The sequence below is a fragment of the Myxocyprinus asiaticus genome, chromosome 47 (genome assembly GCF_019703515.2).
Source record: "Myxocyprinus asiaticus isolate MX2 ecotype Aquarium Trade chromosome 47, UBuf_Myxa_2, whole genome shotgun sequence".
Taxonomy (NCBI): domain Eukaryota; kingdom Metazoa; phylum Chordata; class Actinopteri; order Cypriniformes; family Catostomidae; genus Myxocyprinus; species Myxocyprinus asiaticus.
This window is the reverse complement of record NC_059390.1, coordinates 24142094-24167276: the sequence shown is the minus strand read 5'-3', so window position 1 is coordinate 24167276 and position 25183 is coordinate 24142094.

The window sequence follows — 25183 nt, the reverse complement described above, 5'->3', positions numbered from 1 at the left end:
GTTGCACCATCAAGCTTTTTTATATTTACTGTTAATTTTTTTTATCTATTTGTTGTTGTGTATTCATAGACTGTTTTGAAATTTATATTAAGGCTATGCTAAGCGATTTTGTCTAAACCACCAGTTATCACCTGAAAAACTGCCAACTTCAAGGCAATTTGTCAGTTTTGCAAAACAACATACACTCGTTTTTGCATACTTTCTACTAAATTAGCATATACTATATTTACTGCATGCTTAAAAAACAGGAAACACACAGTACACACTTCAAACATAAGTAATAAAATTAGTTGAGAAAATGGTAAGGGTTGTGTTGGGGTTAGGTTAGGGTTAGTCATATGATCGAATAATTGTAATTTTCGAAAACGCAAGTTCTGTTTAGTGCAATGTGCAGACAGCTAGTGCAGACAACTAGCTGTACTAGCTTACCAACAGAATATTCTAATCACATTTAAAACGACCATTAAAGTAACTTTTAAAAGTTACTTAGCCACTTAAAGAACACTGAAAATTTTAAGCGCTATTTCATTATTATTATTATTTTTATTATTTACCATTATTGTTAAGATACATTTTATTTGCCTTAAGAACACAGCTTGTATGTGCTAAAATGTTTCTAAATGGTTTATTTTATTATTTACAAAACATTTTTTTAAATTGTATTTATCAACTTTCAGTTTGTTTAATGTTTACAATTATTAATTAAATAATTGTTTTTGAAAACAACATATGTAAATTACAAATGCAGTATATGGCAGAAAACATTTTAAGGGACTGAAATAACTATTCAAATTTCCCAAAAAAACACAGAAACTCTTACATGCCCCCCACAGTTGGCTGTAAAATTATATTTCTTAACTGCTGCATCACATAGCTATGGAGAGTAGTAGGGCATACAATTCCATGTTTTAAAGAAACTGGTGAGCAGAATGTTTTCAATGTTATATATATACTGTACATTAAATTTGTTTGATAACAAGGCCTCACCTGGAACTCATTTTCCAGCACTGACCCCAGGTTGATGCCTTTGCAACAGCCATGGTACATGACAGTCTTAGAATGATAGTTGCATGAGTTTCTACGTGACTTACACAAAGTGGATAAGGGCATAAACAATATGTGTGGCAATTTACTGTGATGTTTTTTAGAAGGACGGGCTGACACGGGTTTGAGTGTGTTTGGCAGTCTGACATGTAACACGTGTTTGAACTTTCATTGTCACTCATGACTCTTCTTCAGCAATTTACCCAAATGTCTATCATTCCTGAATCACATGGGGTCACAAAAAGGTGATCCTGTCAATGTTACACACATGTAAATGTATGAAAAAATGTGTTCCTCATAAATTTTGCATTTTTTCAAGTTTGTTTCTAGGATTGTATGTTATTACTGAAACGTATTTGAAATTTATATTTCTATATAAAATAGAAAGGAAATGTTGAGGGAAGGAGTTAGGAATAGGGAAGGGAAATGCCGAAAACTCAAACGTGTGTCACCTGCATGAAAACAACCATTCAAACTGGCAAAAGCACAGGCACTGAACACTACAATTTATTTATAATGAGCCTTGGCCCTCTCAGTCTTTTTTGTCAATATTTTAAAAGAGATTGTTGGGAGGATAACAGAAAATGTTGGAGATAATGCAAAAGTTTGATCTTGTGTCACCTGCCATGAGAATAATGGCTAAACTTGTCATTCAATTTGATTGTTATTTTTTTAATTTTTAATTTTTTTAAGGAGTACCCCAAGGCTCTGTATTTGGCCCTCTTTAGTTCTAATTGCTATGTTTATATAAAAAAAAAACAGCTGACAAATTGTTTCATGTGATGTACTAAGTAGTGCCAAAAGTGAGAGTTATTGATTTATATTTGTCATCTAGCATGTGGTAAATTGCAGAAATAAAACTTTTATTATGGAACTGATAAAACAACAGTTGAAAACAGTAAAACAAATGGTTTGGTGCGACTCTCTGAACTTCCTGCTTTTCCATCTTTATGTTGTATTGTGTGACCTTTCCTAAAAGAGAATGGGGAGAAAGAGTGAAGATATGCAGAGAATAAAGGAGTGTCAGAGTCAAGTAGAATAGCAGAAAAAAAAATAAACAGTTTTAGCCCAAAGGATAAAATATCTGCAGCTTAGAAGACTAAGTCGATAGGGGAGGGGGGATAAGCCACGTAAATATTCTTCAGTTTACCTGTCTGCATGTTGCAAATTAATCACTCTCTCACGCACACACACACACAGTCTGTTTACCTGTCAGCACAAACTACATTAATCAGGGGGGTGTATGAATCGGCTTCACTGTAAACAGTTCTAAACGCTACCAGTTGGCACCGTTTTGTTTTGGTTAGGATACAGCATGAATGATGGACCCTTAACACTGCACTGAGGGGCTGCCAGCCATGATGGAGGGCCATGGGACAGTGTGTGTGTTGTGTCTGTCTTCAAAGATCAGTTACTCCCAACCACACTTGGTTCACATGTAATGAGCACAGAGTATGTAAAGTGTGTGTGCCATATGAAACTTTTTACATTAGCTGCTTTCTTAGCTGTTTTAACAGAAATGGGTGTAAGAGAGAGTTTTAGGGTTAGTTTATTTACCTGAGTGGCTTTCTTTCTTCCACGGAACACAAAAAGAGAGATTTATTTTTTTATTTCCAAGCCACTGTTTTCCGTACAATGAAAGTAGATTAAGATTTTTACTGTCAGGCTCCAAAAAGGACAAAAAAAAAAAAAAACATCATAAATGTATCATAAACAATGTAAGTTGGTCTAAGAAAGAAATTCACTTCAAACTGGACAGATACAGTCGAGACAAACTTTGGTGGATTGACAAAGCTTTGTCTGAAAGTTTAAACTCATTTTAAAACTTTGAAGTTTGATAGTTATACAGACATTACAGATTACTGATTACTTCATTGAAAAGTAATCAGATTACTAACTGCATAACTTTTAAATTGCTTTATAAAACACTTTCCACAGAAAGGTTTTTGTTTTTTTACTTAACGGATTCAAACTAATGTCTATATTTCCTTCTTGTTCATTGTCGCATGCAAGTCATACACTTGTTTCTCCCTCACAATGAGCAAATACACAAACAGATAGGAATCACATGAAAGTGTTAGAAAGACATTATTAAATTTTCATTTTAGGGTGAACTATCCCTTTAACAGAAAGTAAATTAAAGCTGAAATAAGTAATGCCACATTGCCAAGGCAGTTAGTTCTGCTTCTTTCCTTTATAAGATTCTTACCTGCTGATTATTTTACATTTAAATAATTTGAATTTGGATCGGCTTAAATATGGTTTCATGTGTAGGGGTCTGGATTACCGCTCAGCATATCTGTAGAGAGGGGGGTAGAGGAATCTTAACTCGCTTCATTATCATAGAATTTCTCCTACCTGCCTCATTAATTTCTCCTTTTTCTGTGGCAGAATGGTGTAATTTAATATATGCTACGCGTTTAATCATAAGTCGCATGTACTTGCGGCTATGGAAGAGCTGGACGGATCACAGGCCTTTTAATTTTTACAAATCCAACATCCTATCGTGGATTCGGCACTCAAGAAAGAAAGATGCCCCGAAATCAGAGAAAGCAAGAGTTGAAAAAGACAGAGAAGAAAGTGGCAAGGGCATGACTGGATGTCTGAATGCCATTCAAATTAGAGAGATCACTCTTTAATAGGATCTTACTTTTTCAAACAGTGTCATGCACATTTTCACCTGTGCATTCATGACATATTTTGTAAGAATGTGCAGGTTGTTTTTGTGGATGAAATTTTTGAAAGTACTAGGCATCATGTTTAACTGTGTTTCTTCAACGACAAGCACTTAAATGCCCAAGAGACTGTTACCATTTTTATATCTATATATATATACATAATGGTCCCATTACAACTGTGATGGAAACTTTTTACCATGCTTTCATCATTAATTTTTGCTACTTTTCAAATACTTTTTATATACACATTTTATTGTCCTTGTCCCAGGTATGAACTTACATCAATCATAAAACTATAAATTATTACAGTTGTAAATATATGAAATGAAGGGCCTTATTCATGAAATACGGACAAACCCTTTTTTGTGTGTGTGTAAATTGTCAAATTTATTCTGACATAAAATGTTACATTTTATCTGTTGTAGAATTTTTACAAATTATTTTCACAGTAACGTGTTCCATAAATAAGGCATAAAAGTGTCATAATCATAATCCATTTCAATATTTATTATGTGAAGAAGATTGTGAATAATTTCCAGCATAGTCAACAATTTTATCATAAATTCATGCACTTGAAAATCAAGGAGCAGTGTTGGGTGTAGTCTGATAACAAATGATAATTACAACTTTTTTAACCCTCTGGGGTCTGAGGGTGTTTTGGGCCCTGGAGAAGTTTTGACATGCCTTGACATTTGTGCTTTTTTCAGTTGCTTATAAATATATTAATGGCTAAAGTCTGATAACATTGTATTCAGCACAAACTGGGCTACAATAATATGTGAACAACATGTATGTACATGTTTGTATTTTTGAGAAAATAATGTTTATGCGTGGTTTTTGAAAAAACAATAAATTTTAAGTCACTGAAATAAGGCCATATAACACATACTAAACATTTGTTCACAAAACTGTTGAGAACTGGATCTTGTAGCCTAGAGTTTTTGCTACAAAATTATGTGAAAACCATCCTGATCACTCATTCATAAAAACAATATAGTAATTTAACTTTTGTAAGACACTTTTAGTGTTAGAAAGGCCATATGCGAGGAGGCGTGGATGATCATGAATATTGATGTGATTAACACCTGAGGAGACAAAGACCCCTCTCCTGGGCCTATCAATGAGGAATGTGACTGAGAGAGAATGAATGTGAGGAGACTTAATGATTGAATGTATTGTTTGTAGCTTATTCACAAAATAAAGTTTAAGTTAAAAGAAGTAATCTGACTATAGATTTTCTTTACATAAAGACTTTACTTAAAAACTTTAGACCTACACTACCATTTAAAAGATTTAGATTTTTTTTATGTTTTTAAAAGAAGTCTCTTCTGCTCACCAAGGCTGCATTTATTTGATCCAGTATACAGCAAAAACAGTGATATTGTGAAATATTTGTACAATTTAAAATAACTTTTCTATTTGAATATATTGTAAAATGCAATTTATGCCTGTGATTAAAGCTGAATTTTCAGCATTATTACTGCAGTCTTCAGTGTCACATGATCCTTCAGAAATCATTCTAATATGCTGATTTTCTAATATGGGCATATTTACAGCACATTTTACACATTTACACCCGAACAGATATTTGCAAGCACAAGCTTCATTGATGATAATGAGACAGCATAAACACTAGTTAAAATATAATCTAAACATTCATAATATTTTTATATCATATTACATATCATATTTATATCATACAGCATACAATTTAAATACCTGCTTTAGCCGAAACAACATTTAAATGTAACTGAAACTTGCCTATTAGGACATATTTCAAATGTCAATACTCTGAATACTGGCTGGCAAGTCTGGAAATAGTCCAACTAGTAAAATATGTACATGTTTATATAAAATAGCATGTCAACTAATGTAAGTAAAGACATACTCATCCGAAATTGTATCCTCAGCTGGATCAAGTCACTCTTCAAAATGCAAATGTTCATCGTCGGAGTCCCGCTCTTCTTCTGAGGAAAGTGTGAAATCTTCATCACAATCCAGTAGAGCTGTAGAGCTTCCTCACCTGTGTAGCGTGCCATCTTCCAAACGCACAGGAAAGTGAATGAATCTGATAATGAACTTGATGTTTTTTAAGGCATTGTTGGGGGCGTTTACCATTTGCATAGACCGCCTCAGAACATTACCGTATGAATAGTGCGCTCTGTTGGTGGGTGTGATCACATTAGCGATAATGAGCTGAGCCAGGAGAAACTGTACATCTCTTTAGTTTCATACAGATTACATTTCAGGAGAATATTTGTTTTAAATTTGAATTGTTTTATTTAAAAGTACACATTTTAAGCTTTCTTTAGACATATGTTTCATGTTTGTCTGATAAGTATTCGCTGAGTTTCAGTTCATTTTTGTGACGTGTTTCAGAAAGATGATCATGGAGACAGAGATGGCTGAAAGTGTGCCATGTTTATTTTCTTTATTTTACAAAAGCACAAGGTTTTGTTGTTATTGTGAGTGTACACAAATAAAAGTAGACCCTTTATAGTCTCTAATGATGTCTTACACTTACCTGTATGCCCAAAAAAGAGTATGTTAAGTTGTTTCCGCTGTTATGAGGGAAAAAATCCAGCAGGACTCGTCCGTCGACCCCTGAGGGTTAACTTTACAAAAAAAGCTTTCTGCCAGCAGTCGACGCATCAGTGACGTAAGCACTATGGCGCATTCACGCGAGAAGCTTTGTATACAACAGAAGAACTAACGTCACATGAGAGTTAGTTCATTTCAAAGAGCAATCCAGCACTGGGCGGAAGCAATGATTTAAAGTTAAAAACGTTTTAATTATCGATTTGTTTCTTATACCAACCTATTGGTTTGCTACAGAAGACATTAACTGATCAACTGGAGTCGTGTGGATCATTTTATGCCCCCTAAATATGCCTTTTGGACCGTCAAACAGCCAGTGCCTGATGGCACCCATTTACTTGCATTGTATGGACAAACTGAGCTGAAATCTGCTTATAGAAATCTTCACTTCAGTTCTGCCGAATAAGGAAAGTCATACACATCTGGGATGGTTTAAATGTAAGTAAATCACGAGGGAATTTTCATTTTTGGGTGAACTAACCCTTTAAGTACATTACTTTGATTACAGTAGAAATTAAATTGTGGTGGAAGTGTTCACGACATTTCATAAAAATGACAAAAATTTCAGATTTCTCCATGTTTTCAAGGAGTTTATTTCAGTCCACATGGCCAAAACTGCCTGTAGTTCAAGAAACATCCTCAAATATTGTTAAAAGTACACAAGCTAGTATGTTATTTTACAATTGCTTGATTATTCTAGATGATATTTTAACAAAAGAAATTAGAGTTTTCTTTACAATTGATAAAAAATATTAAGTTCATCCATACAGCCTCATTGTCATGAGCAATGGCATTTAATTCTGCTAATAACATTTCCATGCAGGTTCATTATTAGCGTGCGTGTCAGGGAAAGTCTGTCGGGTGAAGTTTGTGAAGTCCCAGGTCAGCACTTACATTAATGAGAGCGTTTGGTAAGGGCTGTGTTTTTTGCTAATTCCTCTCAAATTGTGACCTGTAACGTGTCTTCAACCCTCCTGTTTGTAATATAGAGGCTTTTAGCGCTTAATGCATGTGATAGATGGAGCTTGGCAAAAAAAAAAAAAGACACTTCCAAAGAATGCACATGATTAGTTTGATGAGTTGAAGAGTGCAAGAAGAACTGTTCTGTGCCCTGATTTTGTCTCAATAACTTTAAAAAGAAACTAATCCAGTGTACTAATTGCATGCCACCTCCCGAATGGAGACCTCTCCAGATGCATTGTGGTACAGAATAGTGCAGTTCCCACAAAAGGATCCCACTCACAGTATTCCTGTAGATCCCATAATGAGTTTTTAAAATATATTATAGTGCTCTATTAGAGAATCTAAACCCTAAAAAAGGAGGTTTGTCTTTGCAGGCATCAGATATTAACTGTGATGCTGGATTAAGGTTTCATTTAGTTTTCTTCGCCCATTATTCTGGCAAATTGGTAATCTCGCAGATTGATGGGAACTTTTAATTAAACCGCAGTAATTATGGTGGAAATCTCTCACAGAAAAGAAAGACTCCAAATTCATTTCATCTGGCTAATTATCGGCTGATGTCTGCATTGCAAAAGTTCGAAACGGCCATTTGAGACACCAATGGTGCGATTGGGCCAGAGAGGTCAGACAACGAGAATCCTAAAGTTTTTTGTTCAAAGAAAAAATAAAAATCCTTCGGTTCACTGTCATCATTAGATCTCTCAGTTCTAGCTAATACATTGAATGCAATTATCTCTGGAAATGAATATCAGAAGTAGCTTTGAATTTGGGCAAGGAACAATCACATGGAGCAGATAGCACTGTTGATTTTGCAATCATGGCTGAGTGAGCCAGTGAATCAGAAAGTTTGCTGACTCCACTGAGAGACACATGGGACATTCAGGTTTAGGGGCGAAAAGTAATATAGGAATCACTTTAGGCAGAAAAGAGCATTGCTATTTAGGCTTAGAGGCTCAATCAGTCTGGCAGGAATGATGGTGATGGTGAGTTACCATTAGGCTGACCTGATTAGGGGCAACTTAGGCACCTCAGTCATATATTGAATTTCCCTGATAGTGCTGGAATCTGGATTTCCTGCTTGGCTGCCTCCGTACGGCTAAACTCAGCCAAGCGTGGTGTATCTGAGCATGCAGAGCGGGGAGGTAATTCTCATTTCAGCCTGTGCTCCGCACACTCGACAGAATCTTACAGCACGGAAATCTGGCATGGAGGAAAATATGACGTTTTGTTGATTTAACAGAACTTTGGTGTAATGTTGAGATGACATCAATAATATTGGCGTGGGGTGTTGGGGTGGTTATATAAAATAACGTTAAGCAGTGGTGATTTATCTGTTAATAGTTGTTGTGGTATCCACTCTACCGCCGCAAACTGGCATCAATTCGGTGTATTCATGTTTTGGGAATGAAGGAGATGGTGACATTTCACTGATTTTTATTTGGCAGATGCTTTTATCCAAAGTGACTGACAAATGAGAAATAGAAGTGCTGCAAAACAAAGTGCTAGAATTGCTCAGAAAAGTACTCGATATTACAAAGGTGTGGATGAGACACTGTGAGACAACAGAAAAAGAATATTACCAAATATTTTTTTTTTTTTTTTTTTTTTTTTTTTTAGTAGAGGTTATTACCAACCTGGTCTCATAGAATCGTGTTTCTTTACCTACATTTTTGCCTACATTCACAAGTGCTGTTGATTGAGCTTAACTTGTATTGAACTTGAAACATCCCTTAAACCAAGTGTTCCAAAAACATTTCCAGATCTCATTTCCCCCCATCATTTCTTCTTCTATTTCACATAACTCCTAATTCCTAAGTGGCCAAAATAAATACATTAACTAAATTTGGCCATGCAAAATTTATTGTGGGTGGTTGCCAGCACAATAGATTGTGGGACGAGTTACACACTAAAGTTTAATACTTGAGGTTAGGGGTTTGTTCACATCCCTAACCTGCAGTATAAGAAAACACCACTGATAAAAAGGGTTAAGGAAACAAAAGGGAGCTCATTTGCTGAGCATTAGCTGAAGTGACATACAGTTGCACAATGGTGTTTCTGAAAATTCCAGTGGTTTCACTAAATGCAATGTGTCTCATTTTCAAACCTGCTTCGGCATGAGGGATCTATGCATTTACTATTTTTTCTCTCTCTATCTTTTTATGTTTTATTCTCTCTCTGTCTCCCCCTCTCTTGCTCGCAGTGGATGGTGTAATGTCAGGTTGGGCACGCAGCCCAGTTCTACAGCAGCGATGCATCCCGTACAGACACACGGTTACAGTTCCTCATTCAGCACGTCCAATCCTTATTTCAACATTATTTCATCACCTGTGTATGTGTGTGTGTGAGCATTTAACTGCAGATGATGACTACAGTTTCTACCGATGAATCAGCACAACCACAATCGCTCTCTCTCTTTCTCTCGTTCTGTCCATCTTTCATCAACGTTTACCCACCCTCCAAGCTGTCACTCTAGAACAGGATGCCCATTTAGGATGAACACAATTACACACTTATGAATGTGTGTGTGTGTGTGTGTGTGTGTGTGTGTGTATAGCCCATGCATGCCGTAAGACATTGAGCAGGGACCAGGGCCAGTTGGAAACGTGATCCGCCCCATTGTCCGCCCCCTCCCACTTCAGGTCTGCCTGTCTGGGAGAGGGGAACAGTGGGAATGCTGTGTGGCTTTGGGCAGCTGAAGCCTCTTCCCAACAATTACCTTCAATTAGGAGAGCACAGTGGCACGCAGGCAGAGAATGGGACCCCATTAGGAGCTAGGCCGGGCGACTGGAGCCAGGCCAGCCCTACTGTCCCCTTCTGCTTGCTTACACTGACCTGGGGCTAGGGTTACACCACACACACCCTGTCTCTCCTCCCCTACCTGTCTATATTGCTTTTCTGTCCTCCCGGTACTCCTGATCATCTTATTTTCTCTCATCTCATGGAGGAGCAGTGGTAAGTAGGGGAATCAGGAGGACAGAAGAGGGATTCAGGAGTTAGGATGAGAAATAAGACAGAAAACACAGAAGGTTAATGTTTTGTGGTAATGTGGAAGTGGACAGAGTGCATGGAATGGTGGGAGAAAGGCATCATGTAATCATTTTATATAATTTTGTCCCTGAAGTTCTCAAATTTAACTGCTGATTTGAAATATTATTTGATCCTAATCTTGACCAACAGTTTGGGGTATTTCTGTCTTTCCCCTTTCAGGAGCTGTACTTTTATGTCATTTGTATCCATAGAAAACAGCTGCCTGAGTGACAGTACAGTACAATACAGTGACAGAGTGGATTGACTTGCCTTGAAAGTGACTTTGTTAAAGGCCTTGTGTGGGTTTGTTTATTTTTATTATTTTGAATTTGACAGTTTTTAAATTTTTGAGTCTTGGAGTTTAAATTTACAAACATTCTTTTGTCTCATTTGACATTTCGTCAATGTGGGTCAAAGGGATTTAACAGATATTTGATCATCTGCTGTGGGTAACCGTTAAGTCTGATTAGTTAGAATAGATAAAGTACGTTAAGTTAAAACAGTCTGATGATCTGTGCAGAGTTTGCTTGATGTTTTATGATGTTGATGTTTGGTTTATCTTGACTGTTCCCTGCTGGTGGAATGACCTGCCTAATTCCTTCCGAGCGGCTGTGTCTTTAGCCTCTTTCAAAAAACAGCTATGTGTATTGCTCTATGCTATTTCAGACTTGTATTACAGCACTTATTATATTGTTGCCCCTTTCATTGGATGAATCGCTTTTATTGTTCTCCTCATTTGTAAATAGCTTTGGATAAAAGCATCTGATAAATGAATAAATGTAAATGATGTAGCCTGCAAGCTCTAAGAGTTACAGTTGCTCATTATTGACGTGGTTTGGGGATTTCGGGTTTTATAAGAGTAGACATGATAACAATGATGGTGATTCATGAAATATCATATTTTATTTTAAGATCCTTGGTTTATCCTGGTCCACCCTTCCTGATTAAAATCTAAAGAAGTCCAAATATCCAAAACATTTCTGGCCCTATTTTAAGAGAGCTATGTCTTAAGTGCAGCACTATGCAATAATTCATACACGCATGGGCATGTCCATGAAGTTTTGGTATGTTCCTGCAAGCATGCGCTAATTCTAGGCGCAAGTGGGTTGGCAAAATTGCACTATTATATATACCATTGTGTGTGTGTGTCCTATTATATATTCCCTGTCAAGCACCAGCGATATTAACAAATAAAGCACATTTTTGAGAAGTTGGTAGTGTAAATGGGCTGTATGCAATGAATTAAAGTGTATGTTTTACAGAGAGAGATAATCGATCAAGACTGTCATGAATGTGTTGTATTCCTCATTTATTAGCTCATGAGTAATTCAGATGGGCTCTCAACTGTGCATTTGTACAGATGAGATTTATGAAAGATTGCATTGTGTAGCACCAACAAGCTCACACTCTCAACATATTATGGACCATCGAACATGATGGCAAATAAATCATACTGACACTTCACTTTCTTATTTTTCTCATGTAGTGATACTCTTAAACAGAGAGATAGTTATTTAAACTTTTCTGACTCACATTTAATGGCAAGGAAAACTTTACATTTACGTACATACTTTTCCTTGTCATAAAAGGAATACTGTAGATACAGTAATCCATATCCAGGTAATTGCCACGTACTATAGCATCTACAAAACATACTTGTCTTGAGACAAAACATACTTATCTATATGTATATAAATATAAATACTCAGCAAAAAAAGAAACATCCCTTTATCAGGACACAGTTTTTTAAAGATAATTTTGTAAAAATCCAAAGAACTTTACAGATCTTTATTGTAAAGGATTTAAACAATGTTTTACATGCTTGTTCAATGAACCATAAACAATTAATGAACATGCACCTGTGGAACGGTCGTTAAGACACTAACAGCTTACAGACGGTAGCCAATTAAGGTCACAGTTATAAAAACTTAGGACACTAAAGAGACCTTTCTACTGACTCTGAAAAACACCAAAAGAAAGATGCCCAGGGTCCCTGCTCATCTGCCTGAACGTGCCTTAGGCATGCTGCATGGAGGCATGAGGACTGCAGATGTGGCCAGGGCAATAAATTGCAATGTCTGTACTGTGAGACACCTAAGACAGTGCTACAGGGAGACAGGAAGGACAGCTGATCGTCCTCGCAGTGGCAGACCACATGTAACAACACCTGCACAGGATCGGTACATCCAAATATCACACCTGAGGGACAGGTACATGATGGCAACAACAACTGCCCGAGTTACACCAGGAATGCACAATCCCTCCATCAGTGCTCAGACTGTCCGCAATAGGCTGAGAGAGGCTGGACTGAGGGCTTGTAGGCCTGTTGTAAGGCAGGTCCTTACCAGATATCACCTGCAACAATGTCGCCTATGGGCACAAACCCACCTTCGCTGGACCAGACAGGACTGGCAAAAAATGCTCTTCACTGTCATGGTTTAGTCTCACCAGGGGTGATGGTCAGACTCGCGTTTATCATCGAAGGAATGAGCATTACACCGAGGCCTGTACTCTGGAGTGGAGGTGGAGGGTCCGTCATGGTCTGGGGCAGTGTGTCACAGCATCATCGGATTGAGTTTGATGTCACTGCAGGCAATCTCAATGCCATGCATTACAGGGAAGACATCCTCCTCCCTCATGTGGTACCACTTCTGAAGGCTCATCCTGACATGACCCTCCACCAGCCATACTGCTGTTCTGTGCATGATTTCCTGCAAGACAGGAATGTCAGTGTTCTGCCATGGCCAGAGAAGAGCCCGGATCTCAATCCCATTGAGCACATCTGGGACCCGGAGGATGAGGGCTAGGGCCATTCCCCCCAGAAATGTCTGGGAACTTGCAAGTGCCTTGGTGGAAGAGTGGGATAACATCTCACTGCAATAACTGGCGAATCTGGTGCAGTCCATGAGGAGGAGATGCACTGCAGTACTTAATGCAGCTGGTGGCCACACCAGATACTGACTGTTACTTTTGATTTTGACCCCCCCTTTGTTCAGGGACACATTATTCCATTTCTGTTAGTCACATGTCTGTGAAAATTGTTCAGTTTATGTCTTAGTTGTTGAATCTTTTTATGTTCATACAAATATTTACACGTTACGTTTACTGAAAATAAAAGCAGTTGTAAGTGTGAGGACGTTTCTTTTTTTTGCTGAGTTTATATATATATATATATATATATATATATATATATATATATATATATATATATAGCCTACATATATAATTTCCTGACATTTTAAGGCTCAAACAGTACTGTTTCAAGTCAAGTCATTTTTATTTGTATAGAGCTTTGCACAACATAGATCGTTTCAAAGCAGCTTTACAGAAAATTATGCTTTAACAGAAAATGAAACTGTAATATCTATAAAGTCTTAGTCATCATTGTGTAGTTTGATTGAAATATTAGTATAAATTGTGTATAAAAATAAATAATTAAGTAATAAATAAGTAATAATTGTATTTAAAACTAGTGGTCAACCGATATGGGTGTTTTATGATATGGGGGCCAATGTCAATATCCAGAGAGCAGGGTGGCTGATAGGCCGATACAATGCCGATATATCACACAATTTAATATAGTAAATAACATTGCTAAAAAATGAATATTTAGCACTACATTTACTCAATCTCACACAAAACTTAATCATTAATAAACTTATTACATTTAATTACCTTATAAATCTTATAAAATAAGATTGTATTTTAAATGGTAGATAGTAGTTTCTTCTGTTTTCTGTTTAGTCATAACTTTTTTGTAAATTATTTCTGCATGAAGAAATTAATATATAAGAAAGAAGGAAATGACAGTACACACAGTAGTCCAGCAACAATGGATGCCATTTGCACATTACCAATCGCATTTTCTCATAAAAGACCCAATCAAACCAATTGTACATACAGTACACAGTGAATATGGCATTTACTCGTAGTGCACATGAAGCGCTTTTACTTTGAAGTTGCACTCATGCGCTTGTGCGGAGGATCCAGTGAGAGCAGCAGCAATCTACTCAGAGTTTAAACGCCGTGGATCGCCTGCTTGGATTATCATGGACTGATCATCATGATTTGTGAATTATTAGAGGAACATTTTATCCGTATCCTGAAGTTTTGATTCTGGCTGATGAAATACGTGCTTCAGAGGAACATATTAGATGAGCGCTGGACGGGAAGAAAATGCTAGATTTTCGTGAGGTTCGTGAATTACATCTGTTAAACGAGATATCTGCATATTTGCAAACGGTATATAATAGAAGTTTTATTTATATTTGCCTTTTTATCATTAGACAAGACAGTTAAGAGATACAGGGAGCTGTTGAGGTGAGAGATGGAGAAGGAAAAATGCGTGCACTTTAATGCGTCATGGCTCTGATATGCGGACCGTTTAAATGGGACTGTGTTGCACACCAGTCTATTATTGTTGTAACGTGATGGCAAGTAACAACAAAAGAAACTGTGATTGGTCGTTTACATGTCTCAGACGATCCTTGTCATAAAAGCAGGCAATTCTCTGCGCCCTCGTGGCTTTAAGAAACCAATCGGCCAAACAGGAAAGATTTTCAGCCTTAGCGATATATCGGTCGACCACTATTTAGAACCCCAGTGAGCAAGCCGAAGGCATCTGTGGCAAGGATCACAAAACTCCATAAGATGTTGGTTAATGGAGAAAAATAACCTTGGGAGAAACCAGACTCACTGTGGGTGCCAGGTCCCCTCTGGCTAAACAGCATGAATGTAATGCCAATATTAGTTTTTTATGTGTAGTGCAAATCATGGTTTAAAATTAGTAAACTAAGTAAGTGTTAAGGGCCAATGTTTAAACAAAGATTTTGTATGAACTGTAAGATTAATGACTAATGTCTATCCTGGATTAACTGCAGAAGTTCACATAGATGCATTGTCCTTTGTTAGTTGGCTGATGAAGGGTTTTGCTGGCAATTAATTGATAGTCTGTTTATTCCTTTTAAGAGTGTAGTACATCATTAGACCAAGGTGATGCAGGCAGAGATCAGTGAGGTGCATCGCAAACAGAATAATATTAGTGTAGATGCCATTTAATTTATTGCAGAATTATGGATTATGAGAAGTGTTTCTGGTTCCGGCAGACCTAACTAAAGCAGCATAACTATGAGTTCAAATCACTTTTTCAAATCAAATCACTTTTATTTTCACACAACCATATACACAAGTGCAATAGTGGGTGAAAGTCTTGGGTGCAGTTCGGAGCAACATAGCAGTCATGGCAGTGATGAGACATACACCAGTTTACCATAAACATCAGATTTACACATCACAATTTACATATCTAATATACACATAATTACACACAAAACAATATACAAATAATAATATACAATGTACAGTATACAATACCCACAATATAGAATACACATACCCACAATATAGAATACACATTATACAATAAAAATATTATATATAGTATATATAAAATATACAGTAGGTTGTATTGTACTGTATTGACATTCAGGCTGTCGGTTGATAGTCAGTTGCCAGTGTGTTGTTAAGAGAGAATATAATTTATGACAGTCCAGTGTGAGATAATAAGATTAATAAAGTGCAATGCTGATGTATTTTGATTGTGAGAGATCAAGAGTTCAAAAATCTGATTGCTTGGGGGAAGAAGCTGTCATGAAGTCGGCTGGTACAGGTGCTGATGCTGCGATACCGCCTACCTGATGGTAGCAGTGAAAGCAGCCCATAGCTCGGGTGGCTGGAGTCTCTGATGATCCTCTGAGGTTTTTTCACACACCGCCTGGTATATATGTCCCGAAGGGAGGTAAGCTCACCTCCGATGATGTGTCTGGCAGTTCGCACCACCCTTTGCAGGGCTTTGCCTGTCAGGATGCTCTCTACAGTGCTGGTGTAGAACCATGTGAGGATGTGGTGGTTCATTCCAAACTTCCTCAGCCGTCTCAAGAAGAAGAGGTGCTGATGAGCCTTCTTCACAACAGCCTCATTGTGGACAGACCATGTGAGTTCCTCAGTGATGTGGACACCGAGGAACTAGAAGCTGCTGACTCTCTCCACCAGTGCTCCATTGATGGTGATGGGGCTGTGTTCTCTGTCTTTTCTCCTGAAGTCCACCACAAGCTCCTTTGTCTTGCTGATGTTGAGGGAGAGGTTGTGCTCCTGACACCAGCGTGTCAGAGTGTGCACCTCCTCTCTGTAGGCTGTTTCATCATTGTCAGTGATCAGACATACCACCGTCGTATCATCAGCAAACTTAATGATGGCATTGGAGCTGTGTGTTGCACAGACACAGTCATGTGTGTACAGGGAATACAGGAGTGGGCTGAGAACACAGCCCTGCAGGGCTCTAGTGTTGAGGGTCAGTGATGAGGAGATGTTACTGCCCATTCTAACCACCTGGCGTCTGCTTGACAGGAAGTCCAGGATCCAGCTGCACAGCGAGCTGTTTAAGCCCAGAGCCCGGAATTTCACATATAGCTTGGTGGGCACTATTGGTGTTGAATGCTGAGCTGTTGTCTACAAACAGCATTCTCACATAATTGTTCCTTTTTTCTAGGTGGGAGAGAGCAGTGTGTATTGTAGATGCAATGGCATCATCAGTGGAGTGGTTGTTGCAGTAAGCAAACTGCAATGGGTCCAGTGAGCAAGGCAGCACAGAGCAGATGTAATCTCTGATTAGTCTCTCAAAGCATTTGCTGATAATGGGGGTCAGAGCAACAGGACGCCAGTCATTTAAGCAAGTGATTTTGGATTGCTTTGGTACAGGAACAATGGTGGACATTTTAAAGCATGTGGGGACCACAGACAAGGAGAGGGAAAGTTTGAAAATGTCCATAAAAACACCAGCCAGTTGGTTCGCGCATGCTCTGATGACGTGGCCCGGAATGCCGTCTGGACACGCGGCTTCACGGATATTCACCAGTTGGAAGGATTGGGTTACATCTACTACAGAGACAGAGAGAGAACTAACCTCTGTAGCTTCGGCCGTGAGAGCTCTCTCCGCGAGGGTGGTGTTATTACCCTCGAAACGAGCATAAAAAGTATTTAGCTCATCCGGGAGAGAGGCAGCGGTGTTCACAGTGGAGTTTTTATTCCCTTTAAAGTCCGTGATGATATTAATTCCCTGCCACATGCTTCTAGAGTTGGTGGTGTTAAACTGTCCTTCAATCTTGTCCCTGTACTGGCGTTTGGCTGCTCTGATAGTTTTGCAGAGTGCATAACTGGCTTGTTTATACTCCTCTGCATTCCCTGAATTAAAAGTGGAGGTCCGCGCATCAAGTGCTTCGCGAATATCGCTATTTATCCATGGCTTCTGGTTAGGGTAGATCTGTATTGTTTTGGTCGGAACAACATCCTCTACGCACTTTCTGATGAAACACATTACGCTATCAGTGTAAATCTCGATGTCATCATCAGAGGCGGACTAGAACATCTCCCAGTCCACGTGATCAAAACAGTCTTGTAGCGTGGAATCTGATTGGTCCGACAAGCACTGGATCGTTCTGAGGGTGGGTGCTTCCTGTTTCAGCTAAGCGGGCAGAAGCAGAATGGAAGAGTGGTCCGATTTTCCAAATAGTGGGCAGGGGAGGGATTTGTAGCCATCCCGGAAGGGAGAGAAGCAATGGTCCAAAACTCGGTCCCATCGTGTGTTGGAACTGATGTGTTGGTGGTATTTTGGTGCAAATGATTTAAAATTGGCTTTGTTAAAGTCCCCGGTCACAATGAACGCGGCCTCAGGTTGTGCGGTTTCCTGCTCACTTATACTCCCATACAGTTCCTTGAGTGCCCGGTCTGTGTCAGCTTGTGGCAGGATGTACACAGCTGTGATAATGACAGCTGTGAATTCCCTTGGTAGCCAGAATGGTCGACACAGAAGCATGAGAAATTCCAGATCAGGAGATCAGAAAGACTTGACAGAATGTACTTTCCTCTGATCACACCAGGATTTGTTGATCATAAAACATACACCACCACCTCTGCTTTTACCTGAGAGGTCTTTCGCTCTGTCCGCTCAGTGCATGGAGAACCCCGCGGGTTCGATGGCTGAGTCTGGAATCTCTGCAGACATGCAAGTTTCTGTTAGGCAGATAATGCAGCACTCCCTCGTCTCTCGCTGGAAAGAGATCCATGCTCTCAGCTCGCAGAGCTTGTTGTCCAGAGACTGAACATTTGCCAGTAGAATACTGGGTAGCGGGGGTCGATTTGCACGACGTCTTACTCTGATGAGAATGCCAGCTCTATTTCCCCTTTTCCCTCTGCGTTTCCGCGGCTGGGCTGCCCAGACAAAGGGCTCCGCTGCCGTATTTGTAAACAGCGAGTCGGCATTGGGGTATTTAAAGTCCGGTTTTCGGTGCGCTATTGCAGAACCAATATCCAAAAGTGTTTGTCTGTAGTAGACAATAAGGCAGACAACATCCAAGACAAAAGACATAAGAATTGTAAACAAAACAAACAAAAAACTGCAGTGTTGAGCTCGCAACGCAGCAGCCATACTTGGCGCCATCTTGAGTCCAAGAGTTGATGGATAAATTAGGTGTGTGCCTGGCTGAATAGATGAGTCTTTAGTGTAGACTTAAGCTGAGAGAGTGTGTCTGAGTCCCGAACAGTGTTACGAAGACTATTCCATAGTTTAGGAGCCAAAGAGGAAAAAGGATCTACCTCCTTTTGTGGATTTTGATATTCTTGGTATTATTAACAGGCCAGAATTTTGCGATCTTAATGAACTTGTTGGAATATAGCATGGTAGAATATCACTTAAGTACTGCGGAGCTAGACCATTCAAAGCTTTGTACGTAGTAAACAGAATTTTTAAATTGATATGAAATTTAACAGGTAGCCAATGTAATGATGATAAAATGGGGCTAATGTGATCATATTTCTTGGATCTAGTCAGCACTCTGGCTGCTGCATTTTGAACCAATTGAAGTTTATTTACTGAACTTGTAGGACATCCTCCCAGTAATGCATTACAATAATCTAGTCTTGAGTTCAGCGCTTGAATTAGTTTTTCTGCATCAGCCACAGAGAGCATGTGTCATAACTTAGCAATATTTCAGAGGTGGAAGAATGCTGTTCTACAAACATTGGAAATTTTACTTTCAATGGACAGATTGGTATCAAATATAACACCTAGGTCCTTTGTTGTATTAGATGACGTAACAGTACATCTATCAAGAGTAAAATAATATTTTAGTGGCTTATTTTTAGAGGTTTTTGGTCTTATATTAGTACTTCTGTTTTGTCAGAATTGAGTAGAAGGAAATTTCTGGCCATCCAATCTTTGATTTCATTGATACACTCTGCTAATTTGGAGAATTGTGAAATTTCGTTGGGTTTTGAAGAAATAGAAAGTTGGGTATCGTCGGCATAACAGTGGAAGCTTATTCCACGATTCCTGATAATATCTCCCAGGGGAAGCATATATAAGGAGAAAAGCAGAGGCCCTAAAACTGATCCCTGTGGCATTCCTTACTTTTGTTTGATTTGATAATTCCTCATTTACACAGACAAAGTGATAGCGGTCTGCTGAATAGGACCTAAACCAGGCTAATGCAAGTCCACAAATTCCACACAATTTCTCTATATAAATGAACATAGTTGTGAGGACACTACCATTTTTGTAGTATTTTTGACATAAATGGGAGATGTAAAATCAGTCTATAATTAGCCAAATCTCCAGGATCAAGCTGAATAAGTGGTCTGATAACTGCCATTTTAACGTTTTTTGTTTTTGTTTTTTGGGACACGTCCTAAGGATATGGAGGAGTTAATAATATTAAGAAGAGGTTCTGAGATTACAGGGAACACCTCTTTTAAGAGCTCAGTTGGTATTGGTATTGTTGTTGCTTTTGATGTTTCGATAAGTTTTGTTAGCTCTTCATGACCTATGACAGCGAATGATTGAAGTTGTTCATGAGGAAAATTATGAGACACTGTTTTCTGAGGTGCTGTGACAGATGATTGCATAATTCCAATTTTATTTCTGATGATTTCAATTTTATCAGTAAAGAAACTCATGAAGTCATTACTACTGTGCTGCGACGGAATATCTGGTTCAGCCGAGGCTTTATTCCTAACCAGTTTAGCCACAGTACTGAATAAACACCTCGGATTGTTGTGGTTATTTTCTTTGAATTTGCTATAATATGCTGACCTGGCAATTTTTTGAGCCTGTCTGCAGCTAAAGACACTATCCTTCCATGCATAGCAAAATACCTCTACTTTTGTATTCTTCCACTTGTGCTCCATTTTTCGAGCTGCACTCTTGAGAGCATGAGTGTGATCGTTCCACTTATGAGAATGTCCCACTTATGTTCACTTTGCAGCCTACGCTTGGACTATTTAGAATATTAATAAGAATATTTTAAAAGATGAGTGTCCCGTCTGCCACTGTAAAAAAATAAACTGACCAGAAATATTGTTCCTTAATGTGCACATGGTTTGACAATATTTCAAGCTGGTAAGCTGTCTAAATTATTTTAGTAGTAAAACATAGAAAAGTAGTCAGGGAAATATTTTGCTCTTTTTCTTCATGTACTACATTGAGCTCAGTTTGGTTTCCATCGCTATCATCAATATCATTTATTAAAGCTGACTGTGTTGTTGTAGCACTGTATTTATAATTTAATATAGCTTTTATTGCTTGACGGCAGAACTCACCTCTCACCCTGACAGTAAGTTAATACAGATCCCACACATCAAGGGAGAAGATGCTGAACACATACAAACACACACATACTTTTGCCTTGGGAAAGCGCAAAAGTGTCTAGTCAAATCGAATAAATCATACACATTGTCATCAATGAGCTCGTTGAGAAAAATACTGCTTGGAATTAATTGCAAGTCTTATATGTAAGCTTAGGAAAAGAAAGAAAAACATACTCTATGCCCTTATATATATTTCCAATTCAAATACATTAATTCCATAACCCAAACTATAAATCTAAGTTATTACCTGCTAACAGACGCATCTTTAATTAAACGTTTTGGCCGCCTTTCTAGTCAGAATGCCAAAATGCTTGTGGCAGTATGTTTTGTGCGTCAGTCAAGGTGATGCCTATGTTGACTTGAATTTGTTTCGTTGTTTTCATCTATAGATGAGTACTGTGATGAGAGCTAATGTATGTGTTTTCTTGCTAGTGTTGTTGGCTAAGGCCAGCATCGCTATTACTATTTCGCATATTGGGGTGAGGGATTGTTTTTTATTTATTTATTTATTTTATTTTTCTGAGTTTCCACAATGTTTTCTACACAAATTATCTACTGTATGTTATAATGTGTGATATTCTCACTATGTGATTGTATGTGTGTTGGGGGAATAAAATCTTACATTGTTATGATTGTGTAAACATGGAGACAGTGCATGGAGATATGACGGTATTATCAGATTTCTCATTGTGAAGCGCTGTGTTTGACTCTATCTCCAAAGACATGCCACTGATACCCATAAAACATCCACAATCAGTACAGATAGACACAAAACCTTAGGATTTTGTGTTTCTGTTTGTTTCAGTGAGTGTGTGTGTGTGCGTGCATGTGGCCTTTTGTGTGTGTTTGCATGCATCAGTGAAACAATGATAACATTTGTGCTGTTTCTAATTAGAAGTTAGTGAAATTGGGTTAATTAACTTTTCAATTAAAAGATACAGCATTCCACCAAGCCAGTGCTATCCAGTTTGTAATTAATACAGAGTTGCAGAGGTTTTTCCTCCCTGTTTTTCTTAGAGGTTTAGTTGCTGCTACTTTATGGTGGTATGGTGACATGTTAAAATGCTACTGCAGCTAATATACAGTATACAACTTTATTTGGTGTCAGTGTCTCTGTTTTCACTTTCACTGGCTGCATTCAGAATGGAATAATAAAGTGTACTGCATACTCAATGTTTACCGCATACTGCCTACCGTTATGTTGTTTGTTTAGTTTAACGAGTGGTGTCCAGTTATCTTAAAAAAGGTCATTTTTACCTTTTTAGTCCATTAGGTATTTAATGCATTCAGAGTTTGTGTACTGCATAAACAGGTTTGGGGTGTATCGGAATACATGTAACAGTGTTGCGTATTTAAAATACAAAATATTAGTTACTGTATTTGATTACAGTTACAATTCAAATAGTTGGTAATCAGATTACAATTAAATTCAAAAAGTATTTTGATTACTGAAGAGATAACTTTGCACTTTATTTTAATGATGTGTTTCATTTAATATTTAGTCTATTCAGTTGGAAAACATTTATCCACATAAATTATTCTATCTGAGGAGCATTTGAACAGAAGTGAAACACTTAATGATGTTATATTCATACGAGCAGACAGAGAGCACTTTCACACTGTTATGAAAATGCGGATATGACGTAACTGAGGAAACTTCCCCTTGGGAAACTCAGAAAGTCAGAATTTCCAACTTCCTACTAAGAAAAAATACAATGGAATGCCCTTTGAAATCGGACTTCCAACTTGGAAACTTGTGCGGAAATCTTCAACTCTTCAATTTCACCCAGACGCAGGTGCCTGACGTCACGCAAAAACGTTTGCAGAGAGGGGTGAACAACGCATGGCAAATTATACTCTATATTCATAATCGTACACCTGTAGCACAAAAGCTAGTGTTGTAGCATTGTTTATCTGCTGGGTTGCAAGGAGAAGCCTCTAGTGAGAGTCAAACATCTAAGCTAATGGGAGCGCTACTGTTTTGTTCCCTTACACATCATCTTTCGAGCATCTGGCAATGGAATGCCTTTATGATTGGAGATCGGATATATCAAGTAGGTATATTCCACATCCGACTTTGAATGGAATGCAGCATTAATAGAGCATTAATCTACAGCAGAAAACAGTTAGAAATGCTGTGACAGGTGAAACAAGGATCCAATAAATACACAATTACAGTGATATGTAGTTTATCAATGTTTTTAATGCAGTTTGGGTATTTTTTACAAGAATAATAATTATACATTTGATAAATGCTATCCAATGTAGCCTTTAGCATTGTTTAGAATAAATAATTTATTTTCTGCCTCATTCTGTGAACAGAATCTACTTTCAATCAGAAAAAGATGTCGTTGTTGTAACGTAGTTGAAGCAGATGAGACTCGTAGATACTTGAAGTAAAGAACCCAAGTGGAGTATATAAATTAAAAATGTGAGAGGAACAAATTAACAAAAAACAAAAAAACAAACCAAAATGGAAAACTTGACTGAATCAAGAACAAATATATATATATATATATATATATATATATATATATATATATATATATATATACATACACACACTTTCAAATCAGATGATTGCAACATGCTTCAAAAAATTGGAAAGTGTTTACCACTGTGTACCATCACCATCTCTTCTAATAGCACTTATGAAGCATTTGGGCACTCAAGACACAAGTTGGTAATGCTTCAGTTTAGCAAGCAAAATTTTCCCCATTCATTCATTATTCAGGTCTTCGAATGCAAAATTGTACAGGGTCTTTGTTGCCGTTTTTTGCGATTCTCAATTGGAGACAGGTCAAGACTGCAGGCAGACCAATCTAGCACCCGCACTCTCTGCTTACACAGCCAAGCATTTGTAATCCAGGTAGTATGTGGTTTGGTGTTGTCCTGTTGGAAAACCACTTCTGAATTCATGCAATCTCCGACCCCGGTCTTAAAAACCGTCATTTGTCTGTAATGGATATCATGTCATGGGCTCGGGAATACTTTGGTAAACCTTTGATATTCATCATCGTTTGCCGCTGCATCCTCAGATGTTAAGATTTTACTACGCAAAACAGAAGCCATACATCAACAATGTCCAGGAGTGCCACTGACCTCTCTGGGCTTGGTCTCATCTGAAATGGAAAGTAGAAAAGTGAAATCGTGTTTTGTGGTCAGACGTGTCCACATTTCAAATAGTTTTTGTAAAGAAAAACAGCCACTGTGTTCTCTGGGCCAAACAAGAAAAGGACAATCCAAGCTGTTATCAGCATCAGGTCCAAAAGCCAGTGTCTGCCATGGTATGGGGGTTGTCATGGTAGTCAATGCCCATGACATGGCTTACTTGCATATCTGTGAAGGCACATTTGTGCAGAAAAATATGTAAAAAATATTTAGCAACATATATTTCCATCCAATCTCCGGGGGTGGAAGTGTGGCGTAGGGATGTTCCCAAAGCCGAATAATGGATTTGGAAAGGCACGAATAATGACTTCAGAAGAAGAACAAATTTATCCGAATACTAGAAACACGATCCGTTTGACTGATTATCCAAGAAGCACAAGGATAAATGACATTTGAATTAAAAATATATAAATTACAACAAAATGATGAATCTGTGAAGCCAGTATTACTAAAGTGTAAATCTAAGAATGGAAATGTGTGATTTCAAGTGGGATGGCCGCAGTCTCTAAGCAGTTTGCAGTCTCCGTTTTTTGTGCACGTCTTGAGCTTGTCAAGAGTAACATTAACTTAGAAACTATATCATATACATTTTCCACTTCTTGAAATGTCTCTGTTAATGTTCACACAATTCACACATAAAGATTCCTATGCATGCATTCATAAACCAACCTGACGCAACGTTGAAGTGATGACATAACAGCATAGCTAGTCTCTCCATCCCTTAAAGTTGACCACATTTATATCCACATCACTGATCTGGTTAGTCCTTTATTCCAAAAAAGTTTAAATGCTCCATAGAGTGTACATCTATTCAGAAAAGTCCTGCACACGGGGAGAAACTAAAATATGCTTGTTCGCTAACTCTGAACATGTAATTTAACTAATTAATTATGTCCTCCACATTATGTTAAAATATGTGCACACAAATGAGCCTGGAGTGTATCTTAAAATTAATATTTATATACAAATTATATTTTATTTTATTATGTTTCATTTAGTTTTGA